The sequence below is a fragment of the Lemur catta genome, chromosome 2, assembly GCF_020740605.2.
Source record: "Lemur catta isolate mLemCat1 chromosome 2, mLemCat1.pri, whole genome shotgun sequence".
Lineage (NCBI taxonomy): Eukaryota > Metazoa > Chordata > Mammalia > Primates > Lemuridae > Lemur > Lemur catta.
This window is the reverse complement of record NC_059129.1, coordinates 93,968,670-93,990,915: the sequence shown is the minus strand read 5'-3', so window position 1 is coordinate 93,990,915 and position 22,246 is coordinate 93,968,670.

Here is a 22,246-nt window from a genome sequence, read left to right as displayed (position 1 = left end):
GATCCGTTAGTCATTATTTTCTGCTTAGTTTTTGTGTTATTTGCTGTATGCAAATTATTGTTTCAATAATCTTGCATTTACTTTGATTCCCCCAGGGTAGGGATTCTACATGTTTTAGATTTCTCTCGTTCTTTCTCCCTGAATACCTTCCACCTGCCCGTGGCTATCTCCAATGCTGCCTGCCTATTGAGGATGCTGAATTTCTTCTGTGTCCCTCATCCCCTTTATAGATAACATGATATCTCTGTTTTGATTGTGACTCTGAACAGTCATTATTTTTTGCCTGCCCATTCATCCTCGCAGGAGGTACTGAGCACCCACTGTGTGCCAGGCATCATCTTCTGTGGCTGTACTCTTCAGAGACCATGTTGCACCTGGCAGGCTGTGTTTCCTCCCAGTGCTTGTAACTTGGTCTATTCTTCAGCTCACTGAGTGGATCCAGGCATGGGGCATTCTTTCAGAGTCAGGCCCTTCCAGCTTCTCTGCCTAGTTGTACTTTACTGAGATTTCTCATTTGCCCACATATGACAGAATCTTCAGTTTAACTTTTTCCTTATTTCTTTTATCAATCTTGTCACCATTATGAAAATATTTAGTTTAACATTTTAAACTGAATTACTGTTATTAACTCCATGCTATTCCTTGAACTTTATTGAGATTCATGATCTGGTCTCTGTAAACATGGAAACATGGAAACATGGTTCTATTGTTTCAAATTTCTTTTAAGTTATACAATTAGTTCATATTAATTCCAGTCCTACTTTTGTCTTGATAAATTCTAGTGTTGTGTCCTTCTGAGAAATTTTGCATCACTGTGTCAAAATCTCTCACATTTTAAAGACCCTTATGAAGGAAAAAACAAGGTAAAAAGAGTAAATGTCTTGCCCAACTCAGACATCATCAGAGAGTGACAAAACTAGAGAGAAACCCACTCAGTGCTTTCTCTTTAGACTACTCAATTAGGTAATTATTGTTTCACTTTGCAAATAAGTTATTTAAAATTATTTACTTTGAAGTGGTGATTTGTTCTACAAAACAGTAAAATGGCAGAAAAACATTAAAAAGTTAAGAGGATATAATAAAATTATTTGGTTTAAAGAAGTACAAAAAGATATTTAATAATCTAAAAAATATGGTGAAGGAAATTTTTTTTACTTAAAAAATAATGGCATATATAATAAGTTAGTCCAAATGCAAGTACTAAATCCAAATGAAGTGCTGAGCTCAGTGAACTGGTAGAATACTGTAATTTCTCAAGGAAGGGAGATTGGTACTCTTTGAGGAAGATTGTTGGAATATGAGTGACATTCTACAGAAGGTCAGAGGTCCCTGGATTAGGGTGGAGACATTTAAAGACAAGCAGATCCCACTGGAGTCCTGGACACTTTTCATTTATGCTTTCAGTCACAGTGTTCTCAATGAGCACTTGAATAGTTAGTTCCTCTGGGCAAAGTCCTTAGATGTGGTGGCTGAAAGCCAGTCTTATTATCTCCAGTCCTCCTCTCTCTTAACTTTATAACAATTCACTTGATTCCCAAATGAAATGTTTCTGTCCTGTCAGAGTCTTTGATCTGGTGTGTCAGCGTCACATCATATCGCGTCACCTGCTCTCCTCTCTTCTTGCTGTATCATCTTACCCTGTTTCCTCTGAACTGCTTGTCCCTTCACATTTGGCTGATTATGTTTGAAAGCACTGTCTCGACGCTTCCTCTGTAGTATCATGTGTCTTGTGCTCCCATTTTCTGTTGAAAATGACAATGCATGGTTAAAAGAACCCCAAACTGTTAAGACAGGACAGAAACCTCCCTATGTGTACCATGCATTGGAACACATATGAAGAGACACTTTTTTTTTATTCTGTTGGAGTTATGTTTTATTAATTCACATACTTGCTTTTTCTTACCCCATATAGTCCAAGATGCATTCAAGAAGGCTTTCAGAAAAAACAGTTTTAGTTTGTTTAAACAAATAGCGATATTCTATGAATCTGGGCTAGAAATTAATGCTTTTTTACAATTGTCTATTTTCTTTTTTTTTTTTTTATCTCAGCTTATTATGGGGGTACAAAAGTTCAGGTTATATATATTGCCCATGTCCCGCCCATCCCCCCGAGTCAGAGCTTCAAGCGTGACCATTCCCCAGACAGTGAGCAACGCACTCATCATGTAGGTATAAAAGCAGCATTTCTTTAAAGCATCACATGTACATTCATTTAAAGTAGTCACATATAAAGTTTAGAAAACTCTAAATTCTATATAGACTCTGATTAGTTCATTCTCTTCTGCTTTAAAAAAATCATTTAGCTAAGACCTGCTTGCTGAGTTACACAGTTCTCTCAGTTCTTTCCTACAGCATGCTATATATTATTTATTATAGAATAATATTATAGTATATTATCTGTTGAGCATGATTACAATCAGCTGGACCCTTATAATTACAGTAAGTCCTACCTATTAATTACATACTATATGAAACAATGATTTTCAAACTTGAGTGTTGCACCTCAGAATCACCTATGAAAATTCAAAAAATCCCAACGCTGAGACTACACCCCCAGGACTGATTAAATGAGAATCTCTGGGGGTGGCACTCAGTCATCAGTATTTTTTTGGAGTTCCGCAGATGATTCCCAGGTGTAGTTGAGTTTGAGAACCAGTGATATAGTTGAGTTTGCTACTCAAAGCTTGGTCTGTGTACCAGCAGTATTGGTATCACCTGGGAGCCTGTTGGAACTCTCGAGCCCCATCCCAGTCTTTCTGAATCAGTCTGCATTTTATCAAGACCCCAAGATGTTTCCATATGCACTTTAATGTTTCAGAAGCACTGATAGACACTGAAGTGTACTCTATTAAGCATTTTGAAGTCATTCATTCATAAACAATTTATTAAGCTCCCACAAAGTGCTGGGCACTGTGCAAGGCTTAAATTTATCCCTATCCAGCAAAGTGGTATTTCAACATCTTTTCAGGAAGAAGTCAAGGCATGGGCAGGTTACCCATCTCAAAACAGGCTCAGCCGGGATTTGAACCTTGGTCTCTGTTACTCTAAAACACAGCCTTTTCTCATGGCACCACGCTGCTTCTAAGTATAGGTTTTTGATGTTTTTTATAGTAAACCTCATAAACAATATTCCCTGAATCTTTATTCTAATTAAATCTTTTAATCTATTTGTCAAGAACAGAATTAAAGGCAAGATCGCCTGGCGAAATGTAGTTCTTGGCAAAGAAAGTAAGGTGAAGAGTTGTTTTTTAGTTACTGGTGCAGAAGGCAGGAGGCAGGACAAAAATATTCCCCTTTAGCTATGAGTGAGTCCCAGGGGACACGCTGAATATTCATTTTAAAGAGAAAATATCCTTAGTTAGTTATGTGGGGGCTCTGGTGCGCCTGACTTCGGGTAACTGGTCTGGAAGAACCCAAATTGCCTGCAGGGTAGCTTCACGTAATTCTTCATATATTCTTGTCATCTCGCTCAGTTGTTTGCCTCAAGGGCATCATTCTGGGGCTACTTGTACAAAGATTTTGTGTAAGCAATTCACAGGCACTCTGGTAGCTAGGATGTGAGGGATATTTGATATGACTGCAAATGTGCTCAGCAATGTGTATTGTATGTACCGATATTATTTCAACTAAATAATAATAATGATCTGCCACCGTAGTTCTCTTCCACAAATCTAACTCTTGGCTATCTTGTGTCAGTTTCCTTCCCAAATTAGAGATGGTTTTAGTGGAACGTTTCTAAGATATATTAGATGTAATAAAATGGAATAGGTAAAATAAACCCTACCTTTTCACCTAATCATGAGTATTTTTCCTGTCATCAAAAACCGTAAATATGCAACAGCTTTTTAAAATTACTGTTTCACATTCCATGCTATGGCTACATCACAATTTAGTTCACTGTCATCATACTATTGGACATCTCACATTTTTCTATTATATACACGTTTCTTCATAAACCTTTGTTTGTAATGTAAAAATTTTTCTTAGGATCGATTTCCTGAGTGGAGAGAGTGATTCAAGGAGTATGAACATTAAAATTGGAAAGGAAATGTATTCACTGATAATGAGAAATGTAATTATCAAAAAAACATTCATCAACACATTCTCTCCTTGTCATAGAAAAGTGCAGATATTTTGAGGTCTCATGATACATATTGTAAAGTTTCCTTCCAGAAAGTTTATATAAGTGTGCATTTGTGCTAAAGAGGTAGCATTTGAACACCGACTGCCACTGCAAGCCTTGTGATGGAGCACCAGCATGGTGGAACAGCCCTCCGAGTAGGAGGCGGTGGAATGGGAAGTCAGCCCTGGCCCTGCACCCTTGAGCTCCATGATGTTGGCAATCGTCTGTAGTTGCTGTTTTCTGCAAACCACCCCCCCCCCAAGCTAGTCAACAAAAGCAAGAATTCCAAGATGATGGACCAAACCATAGGCCAGCCAGATCCAGTGGCTCTGTTGATATCAATAGGACATTGTCTCCTCCCTCAGATCTTCTTTTTCTCTTTGGATTCATTTTCAGGTGGAATTTTCCCACTTTGTGTTGAAAGATATGACTGGGTAACTTCAAACTTAGATATTCCCCATAAATAGCAATCTAGGGTAAAAGGCAGGGAGTCCTTTCCCCCCGCATCCATACCAATTCCTGAAAATGATTCAAATTGACTGTGTTGGTGTCACATATCCATCCCTGGAACACACCCTATGTCCTGGGGGATATATATTCTAATTGGCCAGCCAGAATCATGTGCCCATTTTGGATTGGCCCATTCTCTTCTCCTTTTTCTTAAAAAAAACAATGTTTAGCTAAGACCTACCTGCTAAGTTATGTAGTTCTCTTCATTCTTTCTTACAGCATGGAATATGTTATTTATTATGGAATAATAATATATGTTAAGCATGATCACAACCATCTGAGCTCTCATCAACATTTATAATTACAGTAAGTCCTACTTTTTAAGTACATACTGTATAGAACAGTGGTTTTCAAACTTAGGTGCTAATGCTAAGCCTCAGAATCACGTAGGGAGCTTTTAAAAATCCTAACACTCAGGCCACACCCTAGATGGATTAAATGAGAATAGATGTCTACCTCCCAGGCACAGAAGGCAAGCTACCCAAAGAAGAAAAAAGTCGGAGGCCAGACAAAAAAAGTAAATACTGTGTAAGACAGAAATCATTCCTTGTGTGATTCTCTGGGCTTCAGTTTCTTCAACAATAAAACAAAGAAATTGGATAACATAGCCTCTAAATTTCTTTAAAAAAGCTTTATAGATTTATCTGACTCTAAAACTAATATATGTTGGTGTAACAAATTAAAACAATACATAAATTTAAAATATAAGAGAGGAAAACCTCCTATGATCCCCTAACTTAGTATATGTTTTCTAGGGTTTCCCCTCATGTATAGCCAATGTTTATTTTACAGAATTTTATCTACTATTGGACTTATTACTTTGGTATTGGAAAATATGTAGGATATTTTCCTTATAAGTATATATAGACCTATTTTATTCTTTTAAAAAGTGCAATAGGGGGCCAGGTGAGATGGCTCACACCTGTAATCCTAGAACTCTGGGAGGCTGAGGCAGGAGGATCGCTCGAGGTCAGGAGTTCCAGACCAACCTGAGCAAGAGTGAGACCCCGTCTCTACTAAAAATAGAAACAAATGATTTGGATAGCTAAAAAAATATATATATATATATAAAAATTAGCCAGGCATAGTGGCACATGCCTGTAGTCCCAGCTACTTGGGGAGCTGAGGCAGAAGGATCGCTTAAGCCTAGGAGTTTGAGGTTGTTGTGAGCTAGGCTGATGCCACAGCACTCTATCCCGGGTAACAGAGTGAGATTCTGTCTCAAAAAAAAAAAAAAGTGCAATAGGATTTAATTGATGGATGTATCATATTTTATTTAACCAAACCTCTTTTGATGGATATCTGGCTTGTTTTTAGCTGTTTGCTATTATAAACAATTCAGTAATACATTTTGCATTTTGTACACTGATATTTGAAGGATAAATTCCTGTTAGTGGAACTGATATACCAAAAGGTATGTGCATTTTAAATATAAGTATATAACATCAAGTGACTCACCAAAAGTCTGTGTAAATTTATATTCCCACTGACAATGATTGAGAGGGCTTGTTTCCCTATACGTTTTATCAACATGAGGCAGTATCTGCATTTTAAGTCTCTGGCAATTCAACAGATACAATATATTTTTGTGTTCTAATTATAATTACTACTAAGTTCTTCAATTTGTTTTCAAGGCTTACCATAAGGTGATCCCACCTTATATAGTCAGTGATCACTTCTAAAATTTCATAAAAATTTGGATCAATATGGTAAAATTTTAAGGCTTTTCAAGGGTTGTACATGGTCCACAATAGAACAGTACATAACTGTAGCAGAAAGCTCTGCATTCATTAATTTATTCAGCGCCAGTTTATTGAGCACCTATTATGTGTAAGACACTATGTTTGGTGGTGAAGATACAGAAGTGAATAAAACAGATATAATTCCTGTCTTCTTCCTTAAGGAAAAAAGATGGATATTGCATAATTAATTACCAAAAGAAAAATATGATGCATTGGAAATTGAAAATAGGGGGACAAGATCTTATCTGGGGGGATTAATTAAGCTTTTTTGAGAAAGTGATGTTTCTGCTGAAATTCAGAGGATGGTTGGTGTAAGGAGGACTGAGAATATTCCAGACAGAGGGAATAGCTTGTGGGAAACATGAGAAGCCCTGAAAGAGAGAAGGAGTGGGGTACATTTAAAGAAGTCCAGGTTGGCTGAACCAGAGAAAACAAAAGTGGTACAGACTATGGCTGGACACATGGGCAGGGACCAGGTCATGTGGGTCTTGTAGGTCATAGTAGAGATTTTGGGTCTTTTCCTAAGGGCACTGGGGAAGCAAATTAAGGTTTTAAATAGCAGAGTGACATGTTAGTATTTGCATTTAAAAAGATCACTCTAGCTGAAGTGTAGATAGTGGATCAGAGTCTAGAGAGTATAGAGTCCAGCACTGTTGCAGGCTGTTGCAGAGGCCCATGCAAGATGTGGTAGTGCCCGGACTAGGTGAGAACAGTGGAGGTAGAGGAATGAGGAGAGAAGTGGGAGTTGTGGAGGAGAGAGCACCAACAGGATTTGGATGGAGGGGTGGGAGAGGAGAAAAGGGTGCATTTGATAGAGGGTTGGCCTAGATAATATTTGAAGTCTTTGGCATCTCTGAGGTGATAACATTCCATGAGGGTTATACAAATTTGAAATTTCTTTTAAAGAAATGCACTTGGCTCTAGGGATAAAGTGACAATTCTTAAAGCAGTGGTGGTTGCTAGCCCCCACATTTTTTCTTAGAGGATAAAAATAAGCATAACAATGATAATAATTGCTGAGCTCTGGTAGCCCGGAAGTTTGAGGCTACGGCACAAGACCCCACTCTACAAAAAAGAAAAAAACAAAAGAACAAACCAGTGATAATAGTAGTACTTATGTAATACTTTTTAATATATGAGGCTTATTTATTTTTAAACAGCTTTAAGAGATAAATGACATTCAGTAAACTGCACATATTTAAAGACTACAATTTGATAAATTATGATATATGTATACAACCATGACACCATCACCACAATCAAGACAATACACATATTCATAATTCTCTAAAGTTTCCTTGTGCCCCTTTGTAATCCTCGCTCTCACTCTTCCCCTCCCACCCCATCCCCCAAAACCACTGATCTGTTTTTTTGTGACTATAGATTCATTTGCATATTTTGAGTTTTATATAAGTGGAATCATACTATAATGTACTCTCCTTTGGGGGAGACAAAAGAGTTTGGCTTCTTTCACTCATAAAGATCTTTTATGTACATTATCTTAATTATTATAACAATAACCTTAGGATCAAGAAACTGATATTCAGAGAGGCTAAGTCCCGCGGTCACCCAGCTAAACAGTAGTGTGCTGGTGTGGGAGCCCACGGCTTTCTCCATCGTCACACACAGCCTGGCGGGGCAGTCTCTCAGGTGCTCCATCTCCGCGGCATGAGTCTGCAGAGGAGCAGCCTTAGCCATGGGTTCACGACCTGGAGCAGCCAGGGATGAGGTCCTCACCTCCCATGACAGTGTACACGTGAAGAATTCTGGCGGCAGGGCAAACAGCATGAATGCCTGAAGTTGTGCAGGGTCTTCATTGGCGAAGGCCATGGGAAGCCTAGGCTGGCGGAGGCAGATGGGATTGTAGAGATTACATACTCCCTTGCTTTTGAATCAGAACCCAGGGCAGCCTGTGTTCGGCCAAGGGTGGAAGAGGGCTCTGGTTGCCCAAACCTGCCTCAACCAGGGCAGCTCTGTTCTTATCTATTCCACATACTGTGCTTCTGAGTAAGGATTCTTTTGATGGAAGAACTTTGACTTGGAAATCACTGATCTAGTTTAATATTCCATTTAGAAATGAAGAAACTGAGGCCTTGACAGGGTGGCCAGATAAAATGCAGGATGCCCAATCAAATTTGAATTTCAAATGAACAAAGGGTAATTTTTTTAGTATAAGTATGTCTCAAATATTGCATGGGGCATACTTATATTAAAAATAATTCATTTTTGCTAAATCTGGCAGCCCCAGGCTTAGAGAGCATAATTGCCCTGCCCAAGAGATGCTCAGGCCTGCCGAGGGGAAGGAGGTGGGGCTGATTCAAATGAATGGCCTCCTGCCCAGCGGAGGCCTCGGCTGGACTCTCTTGTGTAGAGGTACGGACCCTCCCTTGCTGGGGGCCTAAAGATTGTTTCAGCAGAGCTACACCTGTTTAGGGCCTGGAGCGAGAGAGGATAGTGGAGGCAGGTCTGGGGGAGGCCCAGGGCCCTGCTGGCCTCCGTGGGGTCCTGCTGGCCTCCACAGTGCCCAGCCTCCTCCCTGTGTCTTCCTGTCCTCCCCTCCCAGCGCTGTTCTGGGGCCCAGGGGCTGTGCAGGCTGTGACACTTGCGGTGACCAGCCATGTTACGGATCCAGCACTGTTGCTTGATGAGGGGGCACACTATATCCTTGTCCTGAAAGCTTCCAGCGCTCTCTCTGGAGCCAGGCAGGGCTCTCTGGAGGGGAGAGGGGAGAGAGCGGAGAGGGCTGAGAGTTAACAAGCAGAAGCACTCCAAGGAGCCCCTTTCTTCCCCTTGCCTGCCTCGGCCTCATTAACACAAGGAGGCTAATATTTGGCTCTGGAGTGCAGGCAGGACTGAAGTTCTCTCCAGGGGCTCTGTTAAATGTCATAAATCGCGAGCGCGCAGCTTGAGGAGTTTGTGAATGGCATCTGAGCCCGAGGCCATCCAGTAATATTTATACTGTGGAAGTTCAGCCTTTTTCTCCCTTTAAAAAAAGTTTCCGATTTGTTTCAGAAGATGTCCATCTTAATCACTGTTTCTGGCGCTCTAATGGGCAAGACTCTCCGTTCCCACATGCCAGGGGAAGGCTGCGGAAGAAACAGGCTTCGCGCTCGGGAGGTGCTCATGGAGCGCAGATTCAGGGCCCTTTCTTCTGCCCGGTGCCTCCTTTCGGTGTGGAGCACCCTACCGTCAGGAATTCCAGAGAAATAATTGAATATGCCTGTCTAGCCATGCCCAAGGGTTGTATAACCCCTCAGCAAGGGTAATGGAGTATTATCCAAAATTATACAATCGTAACTAACTTGTACCTAAAACTTATTTCCCAGGTCCTGTTTTAAGCTATATAGTTATTTCATTCTTGGATCAATACTGTAAGGTAGGTACTGTTATTATCCCTGTTTTAAAAGCTGAGAAACCGAGGCTGGGCTCTTAATCTCCAAGATGGATCCAAGCAGAGGATCATGCTGGCTGCTCACACCCAGATGGGCATTTGAACCCCATAGTCTGGCATTTCAGGCCCCTCACAATTTGTCCCCAGCCTGTCTTTTAAACCATATCTTACACAACTCATCTCTGGGCCCGACTCAGATACAGTAGTTCTCATGGTTCTGAGCTCCTACATTCCTCCACTGAGATTCTGGGTGTAGTGGGAATGTTGTCTGCCCATGTCGTCACAAGGAAAGGAAAAAAAACCATCCTGCCTTGGATCAGTTCGTACCTTCCATTCCAGACCACAGAGATTTCTGTCTAACTCTGAATTATTGAAGAACCACTCCATATCTTTGTGATTGTGAATTGTGCTGCAATAAACATTCAAGAGCAAGTGTCTTTTTGGCAAAATGGCGATGGGTAAAATCATACCTAATGGGTACAGGGCACACTATCTGGGTGATAGGCACACTTAGAACTTTGACTCAAACTGTACAAAACTAATATATTTGTAGACTCGTGATATTCTGAAATTTAGAAAAATAGAAAGAACTGCTCTTCGGTTGTTAAGCCTGTACAGCCTTGAAGTTGCTTGTATTGCCACTCGAGTTTAGTGCTGTTTCTTATCTCTGTCTTGTTCCCTAACTAGATTGTAAGATCCAGGAAGGAAGAGGCTTTGTAAGAATATAATGGACCCTCAGTCAGAGATGCTAAGGAATAAGGGGCTGAGAGCTTTATTTTACGCTTGCTGACTCTTAAAAAAGTCGCCAGGGACGTAAGTGGTGCTTTTCATGGGCACTTGGGATGCTCCTGGGGTCTCTTGGGATAGGTAAGGTCTGAGATTTAATACTGAATATAAGCAGACAGTCCTTCACTTATGAAATACTGATCTTACACAAATTCAACTCTCCTCAAATTATTTCATAAAACACATAGTAAAATTTTAGAGTTGCAGAAAGTTTGTGTTCTTACAGGAACACAAAGCCAAGTGCTGTGAGCGGCAGTGGCAGCTATGAGCTGGCCTTTCCCTTTCTTTCTGGTATTATTTTGGTGACCACAGGATTCACGATGCATAATCCTATGGTATATCAGTGTTATTTGTGCGATTTTCCCATTAATTGCTGTTGATTGCCTTTCCTGTTAATTGCAGACCCAAGACGCAGGAGACGCTAAGAGTCTGACTGAAGATGTAAGGGTAGAGTACTGTGATGCTAACACTTCGAGTCTAGTCATGGACGGCTCACTAGACTTACAGCTTACATTTATTTTTGTCATGCAAAACTGAGCTCTGAGGTGGGACTGAAAGGAACAGAAAAGTATGCTGGAGTGTTTTTTACTTTCATGAAATGTGAGCTTTGCAAGACTTGTTCTAACTAAATAGTTGGGTGTCTCAGGGAGCACTTGTGGTTTGTGAATTTGGGTAAGATAAACTGAAGGTGAACTAAGTCTGGAAATGTGTAAGCATTTTGTACCTGAACCCTTTGCAAGACCTCTAAGCTCACAGCTGTGGTACTTCTGGGCTCCAGGCTGCTCCTCAACTTCCCCCGTTACCCAGAGAGAGCTGTTTGTCCTCACTGCAAGGGGGGAGACCTTCTGGGGACAGAGAGTAATGACTGCTTTTCTTTTATATTCATCATAAAGATCGATAATCCACATATAATTTCCACACTGGAACATAAATATGAGTAATTATGGAATAATTAAATGTGCTAAGGGTGGCCAGGACTGTTAAAAGAGCAATTATGTAGCTAACTCCTCTGGGCTGCCTTTACTCTGAGTTGAAAGGAAATAATTTGAAATATCACATCAGATTTCAGAATGAACATTTCAGAGTCTTTTTCTAGTACACACTGTTTACCTGAAATAGAACTTCTTTTTTCTTTCTCAGAATTTAATGAACAGATACCAGTCTCAGGACCTCAAACAAGGGCAGGGACCAAGGGCATTCAAGACCGTGCCAGGGCGGGGCTGTCCATACCTGCCCAGGTGCACGATTCTGCTAGAATCCTGCCGGTCTTTCAATACCTAGTTCAAGTGCCACTTTCTCTTGAAGACTTCTGTGACCCTAGTCATCTTGAGCACCTCCCTCTCCATAGTGCTGTTTACTTCTGTGGTAGAATTTGGTAAAATCTGTCTTATTTTATGGCTATTTGATATTAAAAGTAATAAAAAGTTTCTATAGTGCTTTCCAATTTATGAAGCATTTTCACATACCTTAACTCATTTTGATCCTCATAACAACCTTGTGAGTGTACATAGTATTAAGCAACTGAAGCTCAAATGACTTAAAAAGGGACTTTTAAGCTGAAGTGCCTCTAGGTGCCAAGCAAGTACAAATGCAAACTACGCTGTTCAGACGTGTCTCAGTCAGCAGAAGCTCAAGTATGTGCAGTAACAATGTGATCCCAAAGTCTTGGTGGCTTGCATCCCTACAGATTTCTTTCTCAATCGGGTTTGACGTACATTGTAGGTTGGCTGTGGCCTTGCTTTACTTGTCTTCACTCTGGGGTCCCGGCTGACCAGCGGGGTCATTGCTAGGAGTGAAGGAAACGGTAATACAGTGGAGCCATGTCCTGGCTTCTAAAGATCCCACTTGGAAGTGGTACACACCCCTTCCACTCACAAATCAAAACACGTCCTTGTCCTCGGGCTTTTCTAGCAGATCTGTACGAACCAGGCATTCATCCTGCGTTAGGGGTTGGCAAACTAATGCTCATGGGCCCAATCTGGCTCACTGCCTGTTTTTGTACTGCCCGTGAGCTAAGAATGGTGTTTACATTTTTAAAAGGCTGAAAAAAAAATCAAAAGAAAAATAATATTTTGTGACACATGAAAATTGCATGAAATTCAAATTGCAGTGTTCTTGTGAATAAAGTTTTATTTGGATAAAGCTACTCTATTTGTTTATGTATTATCTATGGCTGCTTTCATGCCACAATGGCAGAGTTAAGTAATGGCAATAGAGACTTAGACCCTCCCAGCCTATAATATTTCCTGGCTGGTCTTTTATAGAAAAAGTTTGCTGCCCCCTGCCCTATATCATTGGTCAGAAATTACCTTGGTCAGGTAGGCACTCAGGAGTTAGTCTCAGCAGCTTTTCATTTGTTTTCTTTTTTTCCTGTCTCTGTGGACAGTGTGTTTGCAATCCAGACCCACTGTCTTCTGCTGTGCATTTCAGGGGGTGGTGTTCAAATAGCTTCCAATGTGACTGGAGCTCCCAGTGGGTAGTAGGGTCTATATGCAGAAAGGTTCTTACCTCTTACTTGGAGCACTTGCAAAATGTCATATGAATTGTAACTAAAGCAAAAAATACCCTAAATAATATTAGAAAGCAATGATAACCTCGGGGAAATATTGGCCATAAATATGGTAGATTAAAGGTGAATACTTTTAATGCATAAAGAATTGTTCCAGGCCGGGCATGGTGGCTCACACCTAAAATTCTAGCACTCTGGGAGGCCAAGGTGGGAGGATCACTTGAGGTAGGAATTCCAGAGCAGCTTGAGCAATAGCGAGACCTCATCTCTTCTAAAAATAGAAAAATTAGCCGGGCACAGTGGTGTGCTCCTGTAGTGCCCAGCTACTTACTTGGGAGGCTGAGGCAGGAGGATTGCTTGAGCCCAGGAATTTGAGGTTGCTGTGAGCTATGGTGATGCTACTACACTCTAGCCAGGGAGACAGAGCAAGACTCTTTATCTAAAAAAAAAAAAAAAAAGAAAAGAGAGAGAATTTTCCAAATTAATAGGAAAAAGACAAATACAGCAATATAAAATAAGGATATAGGCTTCAAATATTTAAGCAAATGTCCAAAAAGAATGTGATAAATTGGTCAATCTTACTAGTAACAAAAAAATGGCAATTAAAGCAATGAGCTCTTAATTTTATCTATTCAGTGGGAAAAACAGGAAATGCCCACCATTGGCAAAGGTGTAGGGAATAGTGCACACATTACAAATGTGTACAATTTTTGATGGACAATTTGTTAATATAAATCAATATTAAAAACATTAATATTCTCTGGCTTTGTCCACCTCAACAGATTAATTTTCAGGGAAGGATACACAAAGAGATTTAAGCACAAGAATTTTACCACGAGTGTTATTTCTAATAGAGAAAATTAGAAACAACTTAAGTATCCAACAGTAAATACTATGTCACATTAAAATTATCTTGTGGAAGAAAGTTTATGTCATGGGAAACTATTTAAGATATATAATTAGGTGGAATAAACAGGACACAAATAGTATATACAATACGCACCTGTTTTTGTAAAAAACAACAACAAAAAATCCCCAGGAATGACAAATGTATATGCACAGAAAGGACTGTAATATATTCTCTGATTTACTGGATTATGATTGATTTAAATTTTAACATGTGCTTTCCTATAATTTCCTAATTTTCTACCATAAATACGTATTATTTTGGTAATCAGAAAAAAATATATAAACGTATTTGGATTGAAGAAACTTTGTACTTACAAGATGCTTGAGTATACTGCGGACAATATAATCCTCTCATTATTTCCTTCAACTTTGAGAAAATCTCTTTTTAACCACTCTTTGGGTGAATCATGGGCTTTGTTTTCTTTGAAGCACTAAAAATATGTGTGATTCCTGATCATGCTAGAAAGGAAACATCCCGCTTTGGTCTCCCCTACCTGGGTATTAAAGAGAAAATATTTTGCTCGGATGCGCTGAGGTGTTTAGAGAATTACCTCGGCTCAACAGACTACTTCATTACTACAGCTTTGGCTTAAGACAACCGGAGGCCAGAGCGCTTTCTGAGATGGAATGAGCCAGCTTTGAACAGAGACAGTCTTCTAAATTGGGGTAGGAACCTACAGCATGTGGCTTTCATTGAGAGTCGACACGCTTCCCCACACCCTGAGAAGTGTGGGCCCTCATCACCCCACCCAGTCATGTCTGAACATCAGGGGGGAACAGCCTGGTGTGTTACCTCACTTTGGAAAGGTTGCTGACTGCTATTCAAGAAAATTGCTTTAGTTCTCCAGCTTTGTTACTGCTGGTTTGGCCCTGGTTGTCCATGGGAAATGAATTTCTAAGCAAAGTTTGAAGAAAGTTAAATACTTTTCTAGGGTCTAAGACTAGAACTCTAGAAAGTTCTGTGCAAAGCCCACTCATTTCTTTTGGAGGTCAGCTTTTGCTCAGCCTCTTAGACACGGATGGTTCTGTCATAGTGTATTACGTGACATCTCTGGTGTCATAACGCTTCCTCCTTTCTTGGGATTCACACTGCCCGGGATTCACACTGCTCTCAGGAAGATGAGGCAGATGGTGGGGTACTGAGAAGAGGCCCACACCTGCTCCTGGTCAGCCATCAGGGGCTGAGGGAGGACCGATCTGGCCAGTGTGGCAGAGATTCCAAGGAGTGAGGCAATAGCCTGGCACAGCCCAGCCGTGCAGTCAGCAAGGAGGAGCCAAGACAAAGTAGCTGAGGCGGGGGTGGGGGGGTGAGTCCCAGTAGAGAGGTAGGTCCCAGCAGGGGGAGGACTGGGGTGGTAGTGTTCTGAATTCCCCCTGTGCAGCCAGTTAGTGGGTAGCAAGGTGCCAGTCACCAGATGAGGGCTCAGAGAAGACAGATGCTCAGAATGAGAGTGGGGTAAGGGTATACCATTGGCAGCATGGTGCAGTGGCAGGGGCATGGGCTTTGGAGTCATACAGACCTGGGTTCGATCCCGGCTTCACCACTGACTTGCTGTGTACTATTTGGTAAAATCTACAGATGTTTTACCTGTGGGTAGGGCTAATACTACCTAGCTCTGGGAGGTAAGTTGTATTAATGCACTCAGTATAGAGTGGACACACAAAGGGACCTTCTAAATCCTTTTGCCCTGGCTCAGGTTTAGAACTGGGAGTGGGAGGGGCTTGCAAACAGAGTGCCAGTGGTCCCAGTGAGGGGGCCTGTTCTGCTGAGGTGGAAAGCCAGGCTGGGTCTCACACGGTTGGTAAGAATGTTAGCAAAATATTTCCACTGATTTACCTACTTTCTTTTCCAATGCCTTCTCTTTGAAAACTCAAGGATTTTGATCTATTTGATTTGATCAAAGTTGAGATGATTAGAAGGGGATGAAGTGGTCTGAAGAGCAACTGGAATTTGACTTGTGTCGAGGATTCCACAATGCAGTGGAAATCCTTTCAAAGAAATAAAATTATGAATATTTGTTTAGAGAGATGGTAAAAATGTAAAGATTGTTCATCTGGCACATTGTTTTTAAATTTCAGTTAAAGAAAACAAGTGTGGATTTTATGGTTTTGTACCCTATTAAAATCACCCAAAAAGATCTATTGAGGTCAGTATTTTTTTCATTAGTCCATAAAATTACTACCCCTTAACCCTTTCAGTACTGCATTAAAAAATTCCTGCTTTCTATAGTCACTACATATCCTCCACTACAATATTCAGTAAAAAAATACATAGTGATGCCACCTCCTTGAAGCCCTCAGGGACTGTACCACACTGACTGCTGTATCTCTGACATTTAGCCCAGTGCTTGCTTCCTCCTTGTAAGCCCTCAATAAAGGGTTTTTAAGCTGAACTGAATGATAAACATTTTTAGGGTTATTAGTCATTTTAATATATAATTTTTTTAAATTTCAGAGTATTACAGGGATACAAATGTTTTGGTTACACGAATTGCTTTTGTGACATTTGAGTCAAAGTTATAAGTGTGCCCATCACCAAGATAGTGTGCATTGTACCTGTTAGGCGTGAATTTACCTCCCCCCCCAGCTGCTTGGTTTCTGCTGAGTTTTACTACCATATGTGCACCTAAGTGTTGATCGAATAGTTCCAGTGTAATAGTAATAATTGCGGTGTTTGTTTTTCCATTTGTACAATACTTCGCTTAGAAGAATGGTCTCCAGTTCCATCCAGGTTGATAAACAACATTTTTAAATGAATGTGCTCCACTCTAAGAAAACCCAAAGAACATTAAGATTTATCTAACAGATACATAAGATGGTGGTGGTGGTGATTTGAATGTAAGGAAAGTTAAAATTTGAATGTAAGGAAAGTTAAAATTCACATTACAGATGATTTCTTATTTTACGTAGTAAAAATGGCTTTAAAGATAAATTTCCTGTACTGAATTAAAATTAAGATCCAACACTGGGAAATTCATCTCTGCATCCATTTTTGGGAACATGTTAGTTTCAGGAACATAGATACTTCTTTTTCTATTAAAGTCAGTAAGAAGGAAAAGAAAAGCTTGATTTTCCTTGAGGTGTCAGAGAATGTGTGGCTTCCTGACCCTGATGTGGAGAGGGACATCCCAGTTACACTATGGACATAAAACCAAAATTCCTAAGATTGAAATTCTAAGCCCTTCCCAAAAACGCACCCACTGTAGGGCCTGCACCCTGTTTCTGTGCCTTCTGACACGTGGTGGAGCATTAGCGCTGGGGCCAGAAAGTCCCTGCAGTGTTCTCAGGCAGGGCTGAATGGGGAGCCTAGACAGGTCCAGCTTTGCTGAATCATTCACTCTTCCCTTTATACTTGCCTCTGGGCCTTTGTTGGGCTGTTCCTTTCTTTAAATTCGCCTGCCCTCCACAGGCCACATCCTATTCCTTCTTCAAGGCTCTGTGAAGGGTTTTGTAGCATATGGTGGCAGTGCCCACTTGTCCCTAAACCCACTTGGAGAACCCGAAGGCAGTTTCTCTAAACACTGCTCTCTCTAAACTTCCTGTCCCCTCTAGAGGGTGTTCTCTGGCCATCGGTGGGATTTTGGGCTGCCAGGCAAATGGAGTTAATACTCCAGGAGCAGCCTTGAGGACTGGGAGTTTTGAGATAAACATTCCAGCTTCCTCATCTCTCATTGCAACGGCTCTGAGGCATGTTCAACACCCCAGAGGTTTCCCGATGTGGTTGGGCCCCAGTTGCTCATACCGGTATCCTGCTCATTGAAGGGTCCTTTATTGGTTTTCCTCCCTTAGCTGTCTCGATTTCCACTCTTTCTGTGTGCCCAGATAAACTGCTTGTACCCAAATCTTTGCCTCGGGATCTGCTTTTGGGGAAAGTCCAACTTGAGACAACTGCCCTGATATTCCAAATGCAAGTAATGCCTTTCTACTCCCAAGACTCTCACGGCTCTACCTGTACTTTTCTCGTGGTATCTATTATATTTTACCTCATCACAGAGAAAGTTGTATCTGTGACTTATCTCCTCTATTAAAGTATAGTAGTATAACCTTTCTTGAGGGCAGGATATCTCGTGAGTTCTCCTTTTATTTTCTTCATTGCCTAACACAGTACCTTTCACAGAGTAGGTATTCAATGTCTATTTATTGAATCAGTGAATAAATGAATGATGAATGAATGACAAGGCTCCTTCCCACCTGATGCCCTATCAGTGCAGGTTCAGACAGAACACATCCCACAGGGGCTGCATCCCTGGTCTTTAGCACTGGGGAGAGCTGTACAGATGTCAGTGGCGTGAAAGAAAGCGTATTGGCTGAAACAGTCTGCAGGAGGAGACAGCACGGTCTTTAACCAGACCTATGTCTAGTTCAAGGTCAGTTGATGCAACGGTATTCGAGAAGCCTGCATGTTCTGCTGACTTTAGAGGCTGTTTGCAGCCAAACCTAGTTTGCTGGGACCTCACAGAAACAGCCAAAAGGGTCTGTCAGTCTGGACTCTGTCCCTGTCTCCGTGAATGAGCCTCAGGACTGGCCGGCGGCAAGAGGCAGGCCTGCCTCCCTGACAGCTGTCAGCTGCCCATGGACGTGGGCAACCAACTCAAGCTACAGCCTATAAAATTCAGTCTACCCTCAACCACTGAGAAGGCTTAAAATCCCTCAGATATTGCCCTAGGGCCTGATCTTAGCCTGAAGAAATCCCTGGGGGGCTGGAGCCTGGCTGGACTCCACGGGGATGGGTGGGAGGGGCGAGCTCAGATAATTCTTTGGGTTGTGGGAGTGTGGACGGGATGGTGAGGCCCCAATTCAGACTTTCAGCTGCTTGAAGTATTTTCATGCTGGTGGACTGTGTTGATATCACAGGCTCCAGAGAGGCAGAAAAGGTGGATGGAGATGGTATTGTACATTCCTGCCCACTTTGTGTCAAGGGAATTGGTTAGTGTGTTAGGATAAGAATCCATGAAAAACGAGGCCAAGGCGCTGATGTGCATTAAGTGGCTGCCCAAGTGTAAGTGCTCTTAAGGACTTGGGAGTTGAAATCGCCCTGGACCCTGTGTAAGTCACACAAACGTGCTCAGGCTCACTTACCTTCCCCACTGTTGGGAACAGCAATGACAACCCGGGACAGTGAAGGGAATTCTGAGAGGTGATCTATATATTATAAAACATCTGGGCCTCAGCAGATGCTCAGAACATACATCCTTTATTTATGCGCTCTCGCCTTCCCTCTTTCCTGTTTCCTTTCTCATTTCCTTTTTACCTTAAAGAGCAAGAGTGATAAAGTATATTCTTGAAGTGGCTAGTATTTTATACTTATCGTTTATAAATTGTTAATTGATTGGTCTGTTTTTTGAACGCTACAGAGACACATGTAGAAATACGTCGGTTCCACAGTTACTTGTCAGGAGTGGGCACAGGCAGAGAGCCTTGTGCTCCTAGCTCTTCTCTGGGGCCTGTCCAGGTCCTGGGATTTGAGGGCCGCCCCCTCCTCCCAGCTCTATGCCTTAACTGAGGCCGGAACCTGGGGCCTGAGAGATGTCCAAGGAAGCCACTGCTCCCAGGCACTGCTAAGTTCCTGAGACAGTTTCCTTAGTCACATGTGGGAGTTTAAGAAATTGGAAAACCTCGGAAGCAATTGGTTGATGGAGATGGGATTGTACATTCCTGGCCCTGAAAGGAAGCAGAGAGAAAGACTTAGTTAAAAAAAAAAAAAAAAAAAGAGAGAGAGAGACAGAATCCCCTGGAAGCCTCCCATACAACTCAGAAAAGTAACATTAAAAGCTTCATAATTTTCAGCATTAAAAAAGCTTATAGGCCGGCTGCGGTGGCTCACGCCTGTAATCCTACACTCTGGGAGGCCGAGGCAGGAGGATCGCTCAAGGTCAGGAGTTCGAGATCAGCCTGAGCAAGAGCGAGAACCCATCTCTACTAAAAATAGAAAGAAATCATATGGACAGCTAAAAAAAAAAAATATATATATATATAGAAAAATTAGCCGGGCATGGTGGCACATGCCTGTAGTCCCAGCTACTCAGGAGGCTGAGGCAGTAGGATCGCTTGAGCCCAGGAGTTTGAGGTTGCTGTGAGCTAGGCTGATGCCACGGCACTCATTCTAGCCTGGGCAACAAAGTGAGACTCTGTCTCAAAAAAAAAAAAGCAAGCTTATAATTCAAATATATACTTGGTAAAACAGCAACAGGACTGTTGCATAGGTAATGAGCCTTAACACTTTTATTGTTGTTGGGAGGCTGGGAACAATGAGGGAAAACTGAAAATTTGTAAGCCAAATCGGCTTTGTTACAGGGACAAGTTTTTAAAATCTCTTATTACAGATAAGTGAGAGCTCTCTTCTATCACAGCTTTGTTTGTAATGTTGGCAGCTACATTTTCTTTTGCTTTATTAATTTATCTACATACCTTTTTTAAGGAATCAAGTTTCAGTAGAGCGACAAAGGGCTTGGTGTGTTTCTGTTGACCTCTGTCAATTATACTGAGGTAAAATACATTTTGATATACAGATATATAGTGTTATAGCCCTATTGTGGTATTCAAATCTATCAACCAAATGTGATGAGTTAGATTTGCATATTTCACTGCAATAAAGTTCCAATGAAACTCGCTGTATTGACATTCTAAATACTCTTTCTTACTTTTGGACAATGGAATGAACTTAAAATGTTTATGCATAAGAACATTACGAGAATGAGAGGTTATTCTGCCTCATCCAGACTCAGATCTATGTGTGAATTTAGTTTTTAAAGCTTTTCACCTAGAGTGTGGGGGTGGATGTGTGTGCCTGTCGCTGGCCTTGGGGTGACGGCGTGCGGGCTGGATGGGCAGGCGCAAGGCACACTTCCACTGGGAGTCACTGACGAGGGAACCAAAGATCCGCGCAGCCTCATATAGGAGGAGATGTGAGGGGACGTGAGGTGCCTGTGGCTAGCAAGAGAGGAAAAATGAATGGAAAGAGAGATCAGATAGCTTGGTACAAGCTAATTTCCATCAGCCGTGGACTCACCTTGAATGTGGCAAAAAAGCCCTGAACTCTAACGAGCCCAGGACTGAAACCTTAGGCTGGGAGTTTCTACAGGGCTGGAGAGTGAGACTGCAGTCACTTGGAAGTATGGTAGTAAGAGAGATTTAGATTAGATATGAAAAAAAGACTTCATGTTAATAAGAAACCTTAGGCCCTGAAGTAGAGTTACGATGAAGATATTTATCCTACAATCACATTTTTGGAGCATCTTTCCCTTGGTAGTTGTGGTAGACAGAATAATGTCTCCAAAGATGTCCATGTTCTAACGCTCAGAACCCTGGGAATAGGTTTGCCTTGCCTGGTGAAATGGGCTTTGCAGATAAGATTAAGTTAAGGTCCTCGAGATGGTTAGTTCGCCTGGATTTTCCAAGAGAGTTCAGTCTAATCACATGCACTTTCCAAATGGAGAATCTTTCCAGGCTTTGGTCAGAGGGAGCTCTGACTACTGGAAAATGGTCAGACACAGGCAAAATTATTGGCTTTGAAAATGGGGGAAGGGGCCACAAGCCAAAGAATGCAGGCTGCCTCTCGAAGCTGGAAAAGGTGAGGAAAGGGATTCTCCCCTGGAGCCTCCAGAAGGAAATGCAGCCCAGCTGACACCTTGGTTTTAGCCTGAGAGACCTGTGTTGAGTTTGACCTGCAGAGCTGCAAAAATAATAAATTTGCACTGTTTTAATCCACCAAGTTTGTGGTAGTTTGTTACCATAAATAGCAATAGGAAACTAATGTAGCAATGGAGAGCTGGATTAATGACTAAAGATCTCTTAGAGCAGCGATCCCCAACTTTTTTGGCACCAGGGACCAGTTTCATGGAAGACAATTTTTCTACAGACCGGGGGATGAGGATGGTTTCAGGATGATTCAAGCGCATTACATTTATTGTGCAGTCAGACCTCCCCGCAAATGATATCTATATTTGCAGCTGCTCTCCAGTGCTAGCATCACCACCTCAGCTCCACCTCAGATCATTGGCATTAGATTCTTATAAGGAGTGTGCAACCTGGATCCCTCGCGTGTGCAGTTTACAGTAGGGTTCCCGCTCCTATGAGAATCTAATGCTGCCACTGATCTGATATGAGGTGGAGCTTATGTGGTGATGTGGGTGATGTGGAGTGGCTGTAAATACAGATAAAGCTTCGCTTGCTCTCCTTCCTGCTGTGCGGCCCCGTTCCTAACAGGCTACGGACTGGTTCTGGTCTGTGGCCTGGGGTTGGGGACAGCAGTCTTAGAGTGTGTCTAGTTCTGGGAT